Genomic DNA, 18,200 nt, shown 5'->3' with positions numbered 1-18,200 from the left:
CTCCTGGTTCCGCGGTATGCGCTGTCACGGGGGCCTGTAATCTCCCGGGTCCTGCTGTCGCTCAGCTGTCACTTGTCAACCGGTCATCGCGCGGGCCATACCCTGCTCCGTACTTGTACTCGCTCCGGACAGGTGGTATTGCATGATCAGCAGTCGCATGGGAGTGCTGGTGGCACGAGACCTGCAATTCCGAAGCCAGCCTTTCATCGCCTTTCCTGGAGCCTTTGGTCACGTCGGGCCGGCTGAGCACATATAAATGAAGAAGTGAGTTGTCCGGCGCGGCCCCTGGTCGCGGCAGATTGCGCGAGACCGCGCGGGAGCTGCAACAATGCTGAAACATTCGTCGTACGGGGCTGCCGGTTGTTTGAGCGAGGTTTTCGCTCGGGACCAGAAGTCCGGCGCGATCGGTAGCCGCACTGTAGGATTAGCTGCGCGGGACACGGATTCGCGCGGAACGTGCAGTCGTGCGGGGCCTGTAGACAACCCTTCGCTGCGCGGGACCGCTGGTTTCGCGGTCGAAGTAGCGGTCCCCTGATCGGTCGGGCCTCTCATTGCACAGGACAGCGGGAAGTACCGCGAGTGACCTAACACGCATCTGCTCCTCACAGTGGAGGAGAGATTTTGCGCCGACCTCGCTACACCTCCGCTGCAGAACAGGCGTGGCTGCAGTGGGCGACCTAACCCACAACTCACGGTCGGATCGTGGATAGCGTAATGTTAGAACGCCGCCGGCATGCAGTAGTTCTCTATTACAGTTGTCATACCAGCATTTTATCCGTATTTTACTGCTTATTGCACCGGATTCGCGGCTTCAGTCGTCTCGATTCTCGGAATCCACCTCTGTACTCGCATTCCCACTCTTTCCGCCATACCCCGCTGCGACTTAAACTTACCTTTCTCCAGCGAGGACTTGAAAGCGTCCGAATCTCTTCCATGCTTCATTTCCGGCACCGGTAGACTTCATAACACATGCGGAACCTCCGTGATCTACGGTAATATCGGGCACAGACACTACGGTTTGTGCACAATTTTTGAGTGGCTGTTTGTTCAACTTACTGGTGTGTCCATGAGCGTGCTCTTTCTCTTGACAGGGGGACGTCATGGGGATGCAATCGTGCGGCGTCACCAGGGAAACTCTGATTGCACTTCCGCGCTGAAAGGAGGCATTAATACAGCAGTATACTTTATGTTCTTTATTGCGGCGGTGAAGAACGTACGCTTCATACGTGCATGTTCACAAAATTAAAGCTTATTGGTGGCAAATCGTATGCGCCTTTACTTCGGTTCACCACAGCGGCTAGGCTTTCTTACAAAATGAGGACCGAACATTATGCCGTGGTTTGCGGCGAAGGTGAGAAAAGTGTGTCTCCCGGGTGCAGATATTGATCAACTGAGGACCTTTCGTTGTATGAAAATTGCGCGTATACTCTCCTTTGGCAGGAATTCCACTCTGCCGTCATTATTCGGGAAATGCAGGCAGCCATCCTGTCCCTAACTTCGGTGCGCATTTCGTCCGGCAGCTTGCATGTAGAACTTCAGTGCTATCAAAGGGAGCTTGCAGCACCAAACCCCTGCATATAAGGCGAAAGAGACGTAAGTAACAGATAGGCAACGAGAGGTTGATCAGTACGCCCATACAAAAATGTCCTATGGCCGGTTATAGAATTTTGGCCCAAATAGCTTTAAACCTTTCCTATTTCTGTCTATAGCTGTATATACAGGCTGATATATTTTTCTATAGAGAGCTTAAGACAGTTGTATGGTTCCAAAGCTATAGCTTTAGTGGCATAGATTTTTCAATAGCTGTCAATAAACACCTCTGTGGGTGCCTATAGACGTTCATAAAAGGCCATAGCTTTTTCCACAGGCGACCATAGGACGTTTTTGCATGGGCGGGCAAGTAAATGACGTCCACGTTCTCCATGGTCCTCCGTGTCGATGAGCTGCTGGTGCAACCACTGGTGGAATAGCGCACATGCGGACGTTCTAAGTCACCATTGAGTTGCCACTTACACCACGTCTGCGCGTATTTATTCTACGCACTGACAGCGATGTCGCTGGTCACGTTCGTTTGTTATGGTGCCTGAAACGAATCATCATACTCGTGTGAGGGCGCTTGCCAACAATTCCACTCAGTTTTACGAAGGAACATGGAGAATCGTAAGGGAGGCCCCCGTAAACAAAGGAAGTACTGTTATTGTAGAAAGGTTAGTGCGCAAGATGCTTGCTTCTATTCAATGTGACAACCTCTTATTACTGTTGGTCCCACAGTTTTGAATTCGGGGAGAAAAGTTGATCTCACCTTCCAAGGATCTGGAACACTTCCAATACATAGCGAGCCACATAGCGTGGCTTCGAACAAACGCCTCTAGTTCCGTAGTTTTGACAGAAGGATGTACCCGTATGAATAGCACGGTATCAGGCTTCGTAGCAAAACATGCATGGCGCAGTTAAAGAAAGTGAAGTAAAGTATTTAAGAAGTTACCAAGTCCCTTCTGTGCTCTGATGAAAAGTGGAATAGGGAACTCACACCATGGCTTCGTCACTTCGGCGTTCTGGGATGTACTTGATGCCAGTCGTTTCAATTTTCTATTCGCACTTGGAGCGCGTGCTCGCCACGAAGAAGGGTCTCCAGCTGTCCCTATTGTCGTTGTTTCCAACGCACAAGAACGGATCATGCGGTGTCAAACATCATCTGGAAAGAAACGGAAATGTTTATCGGCATTTCCCGGAGGAAGAAGTGCGGCAAGAATGCCACGTCTGTTTTCTTTGTTTACAGCAGCTTAAGAGAGCGAAGAAGCAAAAGCCCGGGACAACACTTCCTGGCAGAGCAGTGGAACTCCGCGACGTCGATCTGCTTTTCCTTGCTTCGGAAAAGTGGTTTTCTAGACGAGCAGCCGCCGTGCTATTCTATCCAGCATGGATTCTAAATGTAGCCGGCGTAGAATTCAGAAAGTCCCGTGCCAATCGTAAATTTCACTACTGGTGATAGCTCCTGTCTGCGCACGACGCGATTTTGCTTTCGCTTACTTTTTTTAGAAAATTACGACTAAAACTGAGTCTAGAAACGTGAAGCGCTGGAACGATGAGGGGGAATACGTAAAGAAAGTAATAAATCTTCGCCACCGTTTCTCAGTGGTGTGCTCGTAAGGTCTCACTGAAAAGTAACCGGGGGGGGGGGGGGGGGGGCGCCAACAATTCACTCAGCGATCATGAGGGCGCAAAGCGACGTGATCAGCGGTAATCTTGGAGCAAGCGCTCACCAGCAAGCGCAATGCCACCTCACGACCACACTATTGCTCTCGGGCCGTTCGCGCCTGCCTGGTTACTTTTCACAAAGACGGCTCGTGCATCACCAATCTGTCTGCGATTTTGACGAAACGTTTCATCCAGCGATCTCTTTGCGATTAAATACATTTGATCGCTCAGGAATCAGGGGCCGACTCATACCGTTCAGCTAGTTCGTTTCTGTAAATACAGGCATGGTACACAAGGTCGGTACTTTTAAGTACAACAGGACAGCTCCACGATATACAAAAAATAAAATAACAGACGCTACAGCGGGCACGCACTATACCGCAGATAACTCATCCTCGCGTTTATCAGTGTTGAGCTTCATATCTCGCGATTACATCGGCATGACACAACGGTGCAGCGGAGAGGCAGTGTGGCACTGCACATGCTCCATTTCCGTTTGCTTTGGTGCCTCTTGCTGAGCACAAGGGGCACGAAGTCACGGGGGTCACAAGGGGCACGGAGAGACCGCACCACACGGTAGGCGAGTGGGTAAGGTGCCGAGCTCGCATTCGCGAAGACCCTGGTTCGATTCTCAGCGCCTGTTGCGCTTGTGCCAATGATCGCTGTGATGCGGGGACTGTGACTCGGACCCGGGTTCCTTTGGGCAATTTGACGCCTAGTTGCAGGCTCGGCCGCCGTGTGTGGTGGACAAAATGAGGTGGTGTGTCTTAATACGCGTCATCTCATTTCGCTGTCCCCTGGGTATCAAAAGGTCGCGTGCCCATTCTACGAAGAGAACACAGCTCCTGTTATCCATTTTCGCGAGCTACTAAAGGGGAGAGAAGACACGAGGTGAAAAGCGTTGCTTTTGCTATTTCACAGAATCGATGTATTGGATCCCCGCAGAATGTGAAAATTCCATGGGGACTAATTATATTTTCTGTAATTGTATGAAAACGATTCTGTTGGAAGCGATGCAAAAATACTTTTTCCTCGTACATATTCGCAGCGAAAATATCGGAAACATTGATTACAAAGTAAGGCATTCCAATAAGGACAGTATTTAGGACAATAGCACAAGAAGAAATGCGAATCTGTGGTTGAAATTTTTTCTCGGCATTATACCGGCTATTTTACTATCGTCGTACAAAATAAAGACTTCTTTAACTGGCACGGTTTTTTTTTAATCTGGCTTCAAAATTGTTGTGTTGGAAAAATTCGAAAAAGGCGTACTTTGACGGAGATTTAAAAATGCAACCTCTCTGTTTTCTTTAAAATTACCCTGAAGGACATTCATTACCTGGAAATTGCAAGCCAAGAACAATTGTTGCATTATAGTGTTTTAAACTGTAAAATAAAATTCCTAACATAGACCATATTTTGTTCAGTTACCACTATTGGATACTCTCAATTGAAAGAAATACGGTCATCAGTTCGACTTGAGGTTGCGTTTCTTTTAGCACAATGGCAAAATATCTGAAAAAATTTTTGAAGCATGTTTTTGTTTGTAAGCGTTTTGTAAAGGATAAAAAAGTAGTAAATTTGCTTCAACTTGACTTGTATTAGTTTGGCCAATAATAATAATAATAATTGGTTTTTGGTGGAAAGGAAATGGCGCAGTATCTGTCTCATATATCGTTGGACACCTGAACCGCGCCGTAAGGGAAGGGATAAAGGAGGGAGTGAAAGAAGAGAGGAACAAATAGGTCCGTAGTGGAGGGCTCCGGAATAATTTCGACCACCTGGGGATCTTTAACGTGCACTGACATCGCACAGCACACGGGCGCCTTAGCGTTTTTCCTCTATAAAAACGCAGCCGCCGCGGTCGGGTTCGAACCCGGGAACTCCGGATCAGTAGTCGAGTGCCCTAACCACTGAGCCACCGCGGCGGGGCCAGTTTGGCCAATGCGATTCAAATTATTGCCGTACTTGGCCAATGGGATTCAAATTTTTGCCGTACTTCAAAAGTATTTCATGAAAATTAGGCTCGAAAGAAAATTTAATGAACACTTAGCTCAAACTTTCACACCGTTTACATAAGCAATAGCTTTTAAAGGTGCGCGAATAATATAGTTTTGCTTTGAGCTTGGCGTTATCCAAAATTAGCCAGGAAAGCCTCTTTACCGCAGAAACAAGAAGTTTCTGTGCATATATTGGCAAGCTAGTTTCATCTGCGCCTTCTGTACGGGCGACCGTTGCCGAAATGATGTAATTTTTGCCACAAAAAATTGTAGAGAGCATGAAAGCCTACCGGCAATGTGGGGTTCGAATGGCATTATTAAATAGCTCAGACGTCTTTAATGACGTTCTACTATCCTTTAAGGAAAGCCACTGAATTTTTTTCCACAAGTTCACGCCTCTATTCCAGCAAGATTTTTGCATGAAGAAATTCAGGGCTATTAGTAGAAAGTATAGTTATGCATTTCCGCTTTCTCTAGTAATAGACAGTTGGGTTTAGAAATGCAGCGAACGCGTGCCTTTGGCAAAAAAAAAAAATATTGCGGGTTTTCACCTAAAAAAACTGGACACTTAGATACACCATTGTTTCCGACGAACTGTCTGACGAGCCGGCACATGCGTTACTGGCGCCGGCGAAACACAGGCGCCCACGCATAAACACAACGTGCTCATCTATATGCCAAGGTGCGCATGCTTATGAATACTTTTTCGAACTTATTACGCAAGGACGTTGCAGTTTTTCGCAATATAATCTTTTTTTACATTATTTTGAACAACGTTGTCGAGATGTTTTGCTTATTATGACATTAAATTTTCAGGTAAATTTGTTTACTGTCTTGCAGGCGTTAGGGTCATCGTTGCTTTGGTATGATCAAATTAAATTTGGATGTGTAGCAAGTTCCTAAGGTAAAGGCATTTACAAACTGAAGGCCTCAAGCATTTACAGCTATTTCTTGTGCACGTGTGGAACGGGTATAAATCAGCTTATTGGTAACAAAGGTATCTTCGAGGAGCATGTTACCGTGCTAGAGAGCTTGGAATGCGCCGTAATAGGGTCTTGTTTGTAGACGTGCATAAAAGGGTAATACTATCTGACATCGTATTTCTTGCTATAACATTGAGATTCCCCTTCAGACGAGCATCGAATTCAATGAATGCCATCCGGGCGATTGTCAGGTCCCTTATAAGCAGGTTTTACTGAAAAGTGAAGTAATACCGAGCCCTTTGATGTATTACTCGGACAAGGCTTAAGGTCTGTTTAGTTTGTGCAGCTAACTTTCTCACAACGGCTTCCACGGTATGTACAACTCAAGTTTACGGTGTTTTAGCATTACCATTATAAAACAATTGCCCAATAAAAATTGCTCGAAGCTTGTTTGCTTAGTGCCTGTCTCGTGAAGTGTGCGTAATGCTCGATTTCTTGAGAGCAGTGCCCATTATTTGTGACGATAATATAATGCTCTTAGTGAGGACAAGTGTAAAATGCTGAGAGAATGGCGCGCATAAACTCAGACTAAAAGTCGCTTCAGTGCTAATTCACCTGTGCTATAGCTTTGCAATCCAGCAAGCTTTGTGTAGCTGCTTACGTGCTCTACGCCGCGATACGGCTGGCGGTTATTGCTTCTCCAGTTATCCCCTAACCAAACGGAACAGCTTTTCAGGTCACTGTGCTCCACGAAATGGATAAGTGCAGACTACTTTGCTAAAAATAAAGGCTATCTTGACATCGAATCCGACCACAGTGACAAAGGATCATTTGCACTGCATTTGCTGTTCGTTCGCACTCCTCCGTTTGGAAAGTTGTCTTCAAGTCTTACGAGGCGAAAAGAGCCTCATATTCAAGCGAGTTACTTTAAGTGGTAGTTCTGATTACAAAATCTTGGGATTGTCCATCTTCGACACGTTCACAATAGAGCTCCTTGCTCTCTCTTTTAATCAGATGTAGCTGGCCGCTTCTGAGTTTAATAAACTGCATAATGTAGTCACTAGCCAACCTACTTCGTGGGAATAACTGGTGTCCGACTGTTAATTCGCGGCATTACAGGTATTGAAACTAAACCCACTGTTCGCTTTAGGCATAAAGGGACGATGGCGTAACCAGAGCTGGCTCTGCCTGCAGCATTCGTTGCGAATGTTTGTGGCCTGAAGCAGATAAGTGGTTAACTCAGTTGAGTGTGCACGATGACCGAATTGCTTTGTGCGATGCCCATGATGCGAGACGCCACAATGTTGTGCGTTCCGGTCCCCAAAGCGTCCATCGCCCGCTTCCATTGTCTTCCCAGTTTCATCGTTGGAACAGTTTTGGTCAGCCGCTTTGTCAGCGATGACATCTGTGCTATTTGCCCGCACCATTGCGTGTTCTCTCAAATCATTCATCTTTTCCGCGGAGATAAGGCTGCGCGCTTCGTTAGGTCCAGCAGTGCGCTTTCGCCAGATGAGCGAGCAGACCTGGTTTGCTTAAACGAACGCATTTTCTGCATAATCCGAAGATTTTGGTGTATTATTCTCTGATACAGGCCGCAGACGTTTGCGCAACACAGTCTTGACGCTGCATAGAGTTTTTGCCTTCATAAGCGGAGGAGTTCATTGGCGATCGAGCCTGTATGCTGTGCAGTATGGAAGAGCTAGGGGTGGCTACTACCTGAAAATGCGTCATTACTCACAAGGTGAGCGTTTGAGGGAGATTCTTGTCAGCTTATGGCAGTGTCACACTTTAAAAACTGACCCCTGAACCGGTAGACGTCAAATGGCTCCGGTCGTAGGTAAAATATTTTAGAATGTTGGTTGGATCATGCTCGACGGGTGGTACAAACGCTGGCAGATACAGGTGAGGCACAGACAGTGGTAGGCAGGACACAGTACTGCCTGACACAAAGAGGGTTTGTGCCTTGCCACCGGCAAATACTGGGTACCAGTAGACCATCCTCTGTTGTTGATTGGTAGTTCTGGGTCAGATTTTGAGGCAAAATGAAGAAGATTTCTTATGAGGCGAAAACAACTACCCCAAAACCCTCTACGGGTGTCTGTTTACGGCCACCACCAGCGTGCATGGTGAAAGCTGGAGGAACCTACTTTACGAAGCCGATTGCTATGATTTGTGGTATTGAAAACAAAATCAAAAGTGTCTGAAATGTTTAGTAATTGATTTGCGCCCTACACAAAAGAGCTGCACGATGCAGCCAGCATTTTCTACACTATATGGAGACAGAAATCGGGTAGTTCACGCAGTTTTTCAGCACTTGGTCGATGTACAACACTACAATCAGTCGAACGCCTCAAAAGGAGGATAAACCAGCCAGGAGGGACCAATTGCTGAGAGCTTGGAGGAATAATTTTGCTTTAGTTATCTGTACTCAATGATCTCACAATCTCAGGTATGGCAAATAAGGTAGAGGTGGTTTCTTCAAAAATTCAATATAGAGGATGAGGTCGTCCAATGGAGTGCTTGTAGAATTGGTGGTGCCCCTGAAGAACTTTTGCTAATTGAGGATCGCACCGCGAGGGATGGTGTGATCCATCCATCCACCCACCCACTCACCTGCGCTGCGCGCACTCAGAAGGCTGGGGCATGACGTCATCGGTCACGTGTGTATTACACCCAACGCTGGACAGCTCCGGGACGCCACTCAAGCCACAAGCCACCTATTGCTGTACCTGCAAAATTTAAAGGACAAGAAATGCGATTCATATGAACCTAGCTTTGTCTGCTATGAAGTACTCTATGGTGAACATTTTTTTTCCACGCCCTAATTTACATGTCTGATCGGCCCTTTAATTATCATACTTTAAGCTTGTGCTCTTCGTCAACCAAAGAAATATGAAAGCGAAACAAGAACTGTAAAACAGAATGTAATGTGACATGCCGACGTCACTCGTCGCATTGCTTGGGACATCCACCATAAGTGAGAAAATACAGCTACAACGAAATACACGCAGTGCGTCATAACCTCCACTTATCTGACAACTTCCGGGCAGTCCCTAATGAATGATAGACGCCACGTCGTAGCATATTTTCTCTGCTTATAGGAGCATACGGTGTGGAAAAGGGAAGAAAAACGGGGCTAAGTTTACAGTTTTATTGCCATCATTTTTATTACTTGGTTAAGCAAAGAAGATACTGCCACATGAAGAAAGCGCTACCGTTCATCGACCTGTAGTTCTTAGGGCGGAAGGAAAGAAAGCAGAAAGGTGTGCCTCGTTAGCATGTATCCTAAATAGCTCGAATGAGCCGTTACGACGCGTCTTTTCCAGTCGGTGCGGATAAATTATTCTCATAATTATGATTTTTTTGTCCCTTCTAGTACACCTCATCACAGCCTCCGACGGTGCCGGACTTCTTAAACGCAATCAGCATCGATTAATGAGTCTGTACGAATAACGAGCCCTGTGAAAGCCATGTTCGCACAGATGTCAAATAAATCAATGTTCTGTGGTGAAAGAAACTTCACACCTCTGAAATTTTTAAAACAAAACAGGGAAAAAAATGGTTCGTGATGCAAGGCTAAAGTTACTTGCGCGGTAGGATTGGGTACAAAATGTAAGAGCGTTTGGTTTCGACATCACAGACTGGGTATCGTACATTAGTAAGCATGCCTGAAAAAGATTACAGTCACATTCTGCATGTACCAAAGTACATGGTGATCTGTGCCTGACATTTATTCTAAGCATCAGTGTCCCATTACGCTTTGCCACCTGGTCATCACAGTGTCTATTAATGCTGACGATTTTTAAGGCGAAAGCCTTTAATGGCTTATACTCGCGGTGTCCGTCCGTACGTGACACTCGCCAACTCGATAAGAAAAAAAAATATTTGTGCCAATGAGATTCGAACCACCGTCGTTCCGTTCAGCAGCCGAGCTTGCTAACGACTACGCTACTTCCTGCCAACGCATATGCAGTTCTCCTTGTCTAGGACGCTGGAGAGTGTTTGCAGAAAGGAGGCGTCGAATCAGATGGATGCCTCCCAAATGGCCTCCAGTGTCTCCGGCATTTAAGATCCACAAACAATTGTGTACTCAATTAATATCTTAACCACACATCACCGACATAAGCAGCAACAACGTGCTAAAGGCTTTCGCCTCACCGCACTTTAGGTCAACAAAGTGCCGCCTGAATTTTTTTTATTAGTCAAAAGGCCACCCGTGAACTACTAGCTCAAGCTGCAACGCTTTTAAGGCGTAAGACTTACTTGCCCCATTAAGAAAAATCCATGCGTCCGTGCGTGCGTGCGTGTGTGCGTGCGTGTGTGCGTGCGTGTGTGGGTTTGCGTGTGCGTGGGGACACCCGATGGTACTCATAAAAAATGGCGTCCACATGCAACCTGGCAGGTGGCGGATAAAACAATGATTGGTCACGCGAGGTTGCTCAGGAAGCGCAAGCTGGATCGCACAGATTTGACCGGTGGCAGCGCCTATCATCCCAGGGCAATGGCGCATCACAAAACCGCTTCACCGCTGCGCCGGGAGCGGTATGAGAACCTCAAGGGATCTGTGAACGTTTAATCAAGACAGAACAATTTTGCATATATTTGCATCAACTAATTAACTATTGTGTCATACACTTGAGGCAGATCAGCGCGCAGATCAGAAGAGGTGAGGTGGCGTTACGGCGACGGCTAAGTAAAGCCATGTAGAGGTAGAATTGCCAGCTTGGTCAGATCGTGTTATATCACGTGGGAGCGTGGGGCTACTGCGTTCACAAAGCAGCCGCGTTTACATGAACCCGAAAGCGAGATTGAGTCAGGTGATCGAGCTGAGCAAGGTCAGCTCAACTCAACGACTGCGTGTTCACATGAACTCGGTCTTCAGCGAGTCGAGACCGGTTCAACTGCAGCGACGCCAAGCGTCGAGCAGCACAGTGGGAGAAGGCAGTGGTAGCCTCGAAGACAGCGGCGTCGCACCGCTGTCTCGGAGGCATGACGACGCAAGCGAAGAACAGATTCGCATTCATCATCTCACCTGCCACTAACTGGACTCCTCGACTCGATCCGGTTTACATGCTATCTGCCGAGCGAGTGAACCCACCCCCTGCAGAAGAGTTGAGTGGACTCTCTCCCTCGACACCCGGACCCTAATCTGCTGTTTTTACATGAACCCAGTAACCGGTTTTCAACTCAACTCCTAAACTCAACCCCGTCTGGTAAACGCCGCTAGTGAGCGGGCGGGCTTACGTCTTCTCCCATGTAAGCAGTCGTAAGTGTCTCTGGCAAAATTTCTTTGATTTTCATGAAAACTACTATGAAAACTACATGAAAATTTCATGAAAACTACTCTGCTTGCCATTCATCTCTCCTGTAAGGGATCTGTGGATGCCCGCTGCCTTGTGGGAACCATCCGTCCTTTTGTTGATTGCTCGGCGCCGCGAAGCGCCGTTTTCTCCTCGCTAATCCCCGTCGGTGCGCCGGCAAGAGGCGTGCAGGTTGAGGCAAGCAGGCGTTCACCCGCCAGGGCCACGACTAAGCTAGAGGGAAGGAAAAGGCACATTTTCCTGGGAACTACCCTGGGGCCCCCATGTGGGGGCGACGATGCGGCTGCACGCTGACACACGAGCAGTGACCCTGTCAAAGCCGCCATACGCCGGCCGCCCTCCTCGTCTTAGCGAAAACCGTCTAGGTTGGAAGGTCAGCAGAGGTTTTTTTTCGAAGGGCTAAAACCACCGTGCGATACGAGTCCGTACGCTCGCGCTTGACCGGGAGTAATTCACCGCAGCGTACGGTCAGGTGCGAACGCGACTAGCCGGAGCCGCGGCGACTCCGACGCGCAAGAACGTTGTATGATCTGGGGGAGCTGGCCTGCTTAACGAAACGTAGCCGGAGAAAAGGAACGCCGCCGCGAAGGCAGCAATGACAGGATTGGCGCCGCTTAACAGATTTTGGGGAATCCTGTCAACAGTCGTCGCGAAAGACGAGTACTTTGTTGCTCGCGGTGGTGGCGCCTCGGGTGAAATCGATAATTCCCATAACGCTGGGAACCGCCAGGCTCCCGGGTTCCCAGGAAGCCTGCGACACGTGAGGGTGTTTTTGATGTATTTTCGTGTGTTTCTCCTTTTACTTTTGAAGGGAGTGTTTCAGTAATACTGTGGAAGTATGGGGCGTGGCACGTAAACCTAGTAGGCCAATCAGTTTGAGGGTCCATTCCCGCAATGCCTGTTTCTTAAAGCAGCTTCGATGTTCTTTTCGTGTTGTGTATTTTAAGGAAAGGGTTCTGAACGTTGAGAAACTGGAAGGTGTGCCATGCAGATTGGTAACCATTTATGTTAATAGTTTGATACGATTGGACGCTACCAAATGTAGGCCGGGTCTTTAGGTCGTTAAAACCAGTGCCCGGAGCCCTGGGAAATTGTTCTAGGCTACGGCAGGATGTAATGCATCTTCGGCTATGCCGAGTGGGGGCCTCCCCAAGTGTTAACCAGTTCCACATTTGTTTTTAAACCTTTTTGTCGCTTTAAGTTATCTCCTGTGCATCAACTTGTAAAATGTAAATTTTTGTACATAAAACTTCAAGTCGTACTCTCTTGACACTTACATCCTAATTCGTCGCAAGATCGTCTCTGACGGGGCACCCCTGGTGCGAAGAAAGCCTTCATTCAGTCCAATCAACCAACCGTCTCTGGCGGTCGGCATCTCTGGTGCGAAAAAGATAAAGAACCAAGTATGCCAGCAGAGACCTACACTTTACTCCTTTCTTATTTTTTCTTGTATACGGTCTCCATGGTGTTAAAAAAATAAATGTTAGCCCTTATCGGGTACAGCGCCCAGATAGCGGCTATTGCACGCAACATATATCGGAATTATACCTCGTATGTTTAGCAGTCGTGCCGACCGCGTTTCTACGGGAATTTGTTGTTCTGAGAAACCTGTCTTTTTAAAGCGGCAGCGTTAAGAGTCCCGTTCAATGGAGAAGCCGCCGTAGTTGTAGGTGCAGGCGTAAGCGCTGCCGTGAGCGTTGTCATGTCGAGAAAATCTTTATTGGTCTAGAAGGTACCGTTGTCACGACCACATGACCTCGAGCGGTTAATTCAAACACTCCAGAGCGATCACACAGTACAAGAATGATGACATCACTACGCATTTTTTTCATTCCACAATCTATGGGGTCCTGAAATCATTCCACCGCTGTGACCTAGTGACTCTGAAGAGAGAACTCAATTGTGCTGAAAAGAAAAAAAGTCGAGCCGGGACTGAAACCGCTAATCCTCAACCACTGAGGAACGTTCGTGCGATATTTGATTAAAGTGAAGCCTTGTGCGTCTTCGCCTAAGCAAAGAAATAGAGCTAAAACAAATAGGAAAAAGAGATAAGTAAAATTAATAACATAAACTTTATTACATATGATTTATGGTTTATGCGGGTTTAACGTCCCAAATCGCCTCTGGATATGACGGATGCAGTAGTCAAGGGCCCCAGGAAATTTCGACCATCGGGGGTTCTTTAACGTGCGCTAACTTCGTACAGGACACGGGCCTTTATAATTTCGCCTCCATCCACATTCGACCGCCACAGCCGGGATCTAACCCAAGTTTTTTGCGTCAGCAGCTGCGCGCCATAACCAGTGAGCCACCATGGCGGCAAGTAACATAAAGTAAAGTTTCTAAAGGTAAGGAAGATCCGCTGTTAAAAGCGTGTTTTTGATGTAGACTACGCCGTTTATAATATATCCACAAGTTTGTGTATTTAATTTTCTATATGTAGAGCAACTATCAAGCTTGATTTCACATCAAACGGGCTGTTCTCAATTTTATTCGGCTCAACTTTGCGACCTAGTTCCTTTACTCGAGCCCGAAATTAATTCAGCTGTTCTCTGAAAAACGAAAAAGAGGACTCTTTCTCTGTACACAGTCGATCCCATTAGCGAAGCAGGAAAAAAGTATTTTGAGAAAAGGCCCGCTCCTTCTTCTTTTTTCGACGTCGTAGCATAAAAAGTAACAGTTCTGCCTTGATAGGTTGAATCGGGGCTGAATGCAGCGGGTTTAATTCAATATCTGCATAATGACCTTCCAGTCATATTCAATCGATGCATTGTTTCGCGCTTGATATTTGATTTATGAATTTACCTTTCACCCGGGTGTTAAAAAAAGAAAAGTATTCGTGAGTAGGAAAAGCCACTATTGCCTTCATTCTTTTTCCCCTTTTTAAAGTTTACACTTCTGCACCTTTTGCGACATGGAAAGAGACGGTACAGGCCTAGGCTTATAGCGCAACCTCACCATTTCGATAGCTAGGCTTTTAAAAATTAGAGTAGTAGCATTCTTGAGCCGAAAAGATGCAATGGTGAAGCCTAAGGCTCGAAATAAAATATGATCAAAAGCAGAAGTGCACTTATTTCTGAACATATAATAATTAAAATGCGTATTTTCGAGCTAAAATACACGCCCTACATGCCCTTGGTTGTCAAAACGCCTGGCTATGAACCTTTCGAGAACAACACTGTATGGAAAACCATTACGACTTACTCCAAATTGATGTCATCAGACACCTTGAGTTTAGATCCGTTGAAACTGTATAGAGTACGTTTTGGTAAAGCACATCATAAGCACATGGTAAGAGGACTGAACTTCCTAATGGCCCCTTTCAGACTCTTGTTTTCGCTTTTCTCAAAAATTGTCATATGAAGCATGTGCAGCGAAAATTCTTCCAGCCTTCAAGCGGAGCGCAACAATATTGATATCAAAGCGGAATCATTTCAGGGGCACTTCTCTGAAAGCAAATATTGTTTACTGATGAGTTCTTCTAAGCCGTCATATGCATTTTGCACCCAGTGAATATTATTCGCCTCCATGCGATAAACATAACCTGGAAAAACTCGTCCAAATGTGAGTGATGTTAAAAAAGTTTTAATGAATTTTAGCGAGGGAAGAATTCCGGATGTAAAATATCTTTATGGCCGTCAAATTCTGCCTACACTCGCCACAACTCAGTAGAAAATGTTCTTATTATTTTTGCTCAAATGCATCAAAATCTGGGATGCGACCTAGTTCAATGAAGCCGGTGAGCTGGCGCCCACAGGCTACCTGATGCGTGCCCACCTTACCATTGTCTTTCCCGAGTCGCGCTTTTACTCGACACAAATACCAATAGCCTTGCGAAATTATAAATTGCAGGGCTCATACATAAGCACGCGGACATCAAAGGAAACATTGCTGCCTGGAGCTGCCGTTTTCAAAAATTTCAAGAACCCATTTGTACTGGCGATCTAGAGCTTGATAAAACAGAACTACAATATACAAAGTACACACCATAGAAAACACAGTACGTGCGTGAAAAGAACAACAGTAATAAGTGAGCCTAGTCCCTGTAAGTGCAAAGTATTCAGTAGATACAGTAATCAGCAATACACAACTGCGGGCTATAACAACTAAACAACTACAACAGTAATAAATCCAATGAAAGCCTAGTAATAAGCAAGGACAGAGCAGCATAAAAATATGAAAGGAGGTACGGACGCACGTATGAATAAACACAGGCACATGAATGTGAAATTGTTGTCTTTCTACCATGGAAGATTTGAACTAATACTGGGAGCACAAGAAAGTGAAGACATAATACTGGCGACCCTCACGAGGCACTCATAAAGGCAGGAAGTGGCTTTAGCTTTTAATGTTTAAATTCACGCATCAACTGATAACTCTCAATGATGCAGCTGTCCTCGAGGATATCATTTCTGGGACATGAATTCCCTTTCTTGCATTGCCCACATGGGCCACGGGCTGAACAGGTTTTGAAGAGTGAGTGGTCACTTGTCAAAGCTCTCACGTCCCCCTTAAATCTTGTCCGAAAGTTGCCATGCTTTGGGCAATTCAATAAACGCTGGGCTACTTGCTCGTCTTCATAACCAAACAAACTCTGTGGGCTGCCTGCGGTAACAATGCTATATTAAAGCTCATTTAATATAAATTTGGCGTAGGAGTGCTCGGGGAGTGTGGTTCTCTTCGACATCATTCGACATCATACCACAGGTTCTCTTCGACATCATTTGCCTCAACACGCATAGCAAACAGTCCTAAGCTGCCGTTCAAGTAAGATCGCTGCAATTTCTGTTTGAAAATTTTATAATAGTGAACAATCATTGGCCACACTGTTGGCTGGCTTAACTGTTATGAGCACCAGAAACCAACTCCACTTATTTGGTAAATAGTAAGTAGTTATGTTCTATGCTTTTTTTGTCATAAATAATTAGTCTAATGTTCTTGACATTTTATTAAGTGGTGTATAACTATCATCCCAAAGTGCTCAGCTGAGTCTCGTCATGCCAGTATTCTGAGTAGCATTTCCATTTTATATGTATATTTCCCTTCACTAACACAGCTTCTCTTCGACCTTGTTCTTTCACACGAACTTTGTGATAAACAACTACAGGTTGTGTGGCTTGCATCGCAGGAATCAACGAATTTTAAACGCTGAATCTCAGATAATGGTGCCTTCCTGAAACCAGCGAAAGATTACGGACGTAGGCCTGTTCAAGTCAGCTGGACAAGTTAATATATCCAAGATATTGCGTGGCAGCGTACACAGCTTGTTCGGTCAAAAAGCCGTTGGCGTAGTAATAGTCGGCACCACGTCTAAGAAATAATTTTGGGCTGCGTAAAAAAAACATATCATGATAATTTGAGGTTCTAGTGATTGACAATTGATTAGAGTGTGATAGGCGATGAGTAGTTATTGAAATAATAGTGATATTTAATGAACTGATTATTTAAAAAAATGGAAAAAGAAAAAAGGAAAAAGGGGTTCAAATGTATCAAAATGATCAGAATGAAAAAGCCAATTCTTGATGATAATAATTAAGTAAATTTAAAGCATGTAGTTTATGAGTTAATAATTGAAACGATTTAAAAAAGGAAAAATGCATTCAAAGGTGCTTCCAACGGGGTAGGCTTGGCGCCGAACGGGCGATGGCGTACCATGGACTCCATGGCAGCACTGCAACAAGCTGTCGTGTTACACTCTTAAAGGCGAAGCTTAAGCGTCTTCCAATTTTCTTTTCCCGCCTTCCAGTCTTGTGCCGGGGTTCCAAATTTTAAGCTTCCTGCCAGAAATATTTACATCACTTACAAACCTCTTAGTTCGCTCAATAGTTAGAGCAGCATCCTTCTGGGAGTCCGGCTCAAACGTATGTTTTACTTCGGAAATCATTCTGTACTCTTTTTTCCGTCGCAGTCTTCACGAGTAACAAACATTTAAATCTTAGACTTCGGGCATCATTTTCAGAACAGTTTACAACCTTCATAGTAAGGCTGCGTCTGTTGTGGTAATTTTTCTGGTCTTTACTCTTTCGCATTAACATTGTGTGAGTATAAGTAATGTGTGCTTCTCAACAATCGCTTGATGATGCCTTTGTGCATAGATTGATGCGCACATGCACTTACAACATTGATCCAGACGGAACGCTTCAGCATCAAACGAACATAACCTAGGTGCTGGTGAACCAAAGTCAAGTTCTTGATTTGTGCTCTTTTTGCACGTTATTTTTCCTTCATGCTTTATAGGCGGAGGAGCATCTCTCACCGACCAGTGTATTCTCGGAAGGTAAGAGGCGCCGCACACACTTCGGAATAGAAAGATTGCTCAAAGCACATGCCGACTATAGTTTTGCCGAGACTAGGGAACCAGAAAGCACAAAGGAGCGTTGCCTAGTGGAAATAAAAATTCAACTCAGGATAGCATCAAAGGCTCAAGGAAGGCAGCCATCGCGGGGGCCTTGGAGGTCAAGGAAGAGAAGAATAAGAAATTCTTTGAATGGATTGCTTTTCACGGTCCTCACCTTCCGCACGGTTCTTTGAAGAATTAGAAAGCATAAATCGATTATATGAGTGATCAGACAGAAAACGAAGAATGAGTTGTAAGGAGGGCCGCTCTGAATCCAGAGAAAGCTGCACAGCAATTACAAAAGAAGTGCCGAGCGAACAAATTTCACTCGACAATTCGCCGCGGGTTCTCAAATTAGCATTAATTTGCATGGCGCGGTAATTGAAAGCTTGCGAACGACCCCTTAAGCGTGGAAGTGCAG

Source organism: Amblyomma americanum, chromosome 6 (genome assembly GCF_052857255.1).
Source record: "Amblyomma americanum isolate KBUSLIRL-KWMA chromosome 6, ASM5285725v1, whole genome shotgun sequence".
In the NCBI taxonomy this organism is placed as follows: Eukaryota; Metazoa; Arthropoda; class Arachnida; order Ixodida; family Ixodidae; genus Amblyomma; species Amblyomma americanum.
Note: the sequence above shows the minus strand (reverse complement) of the source record.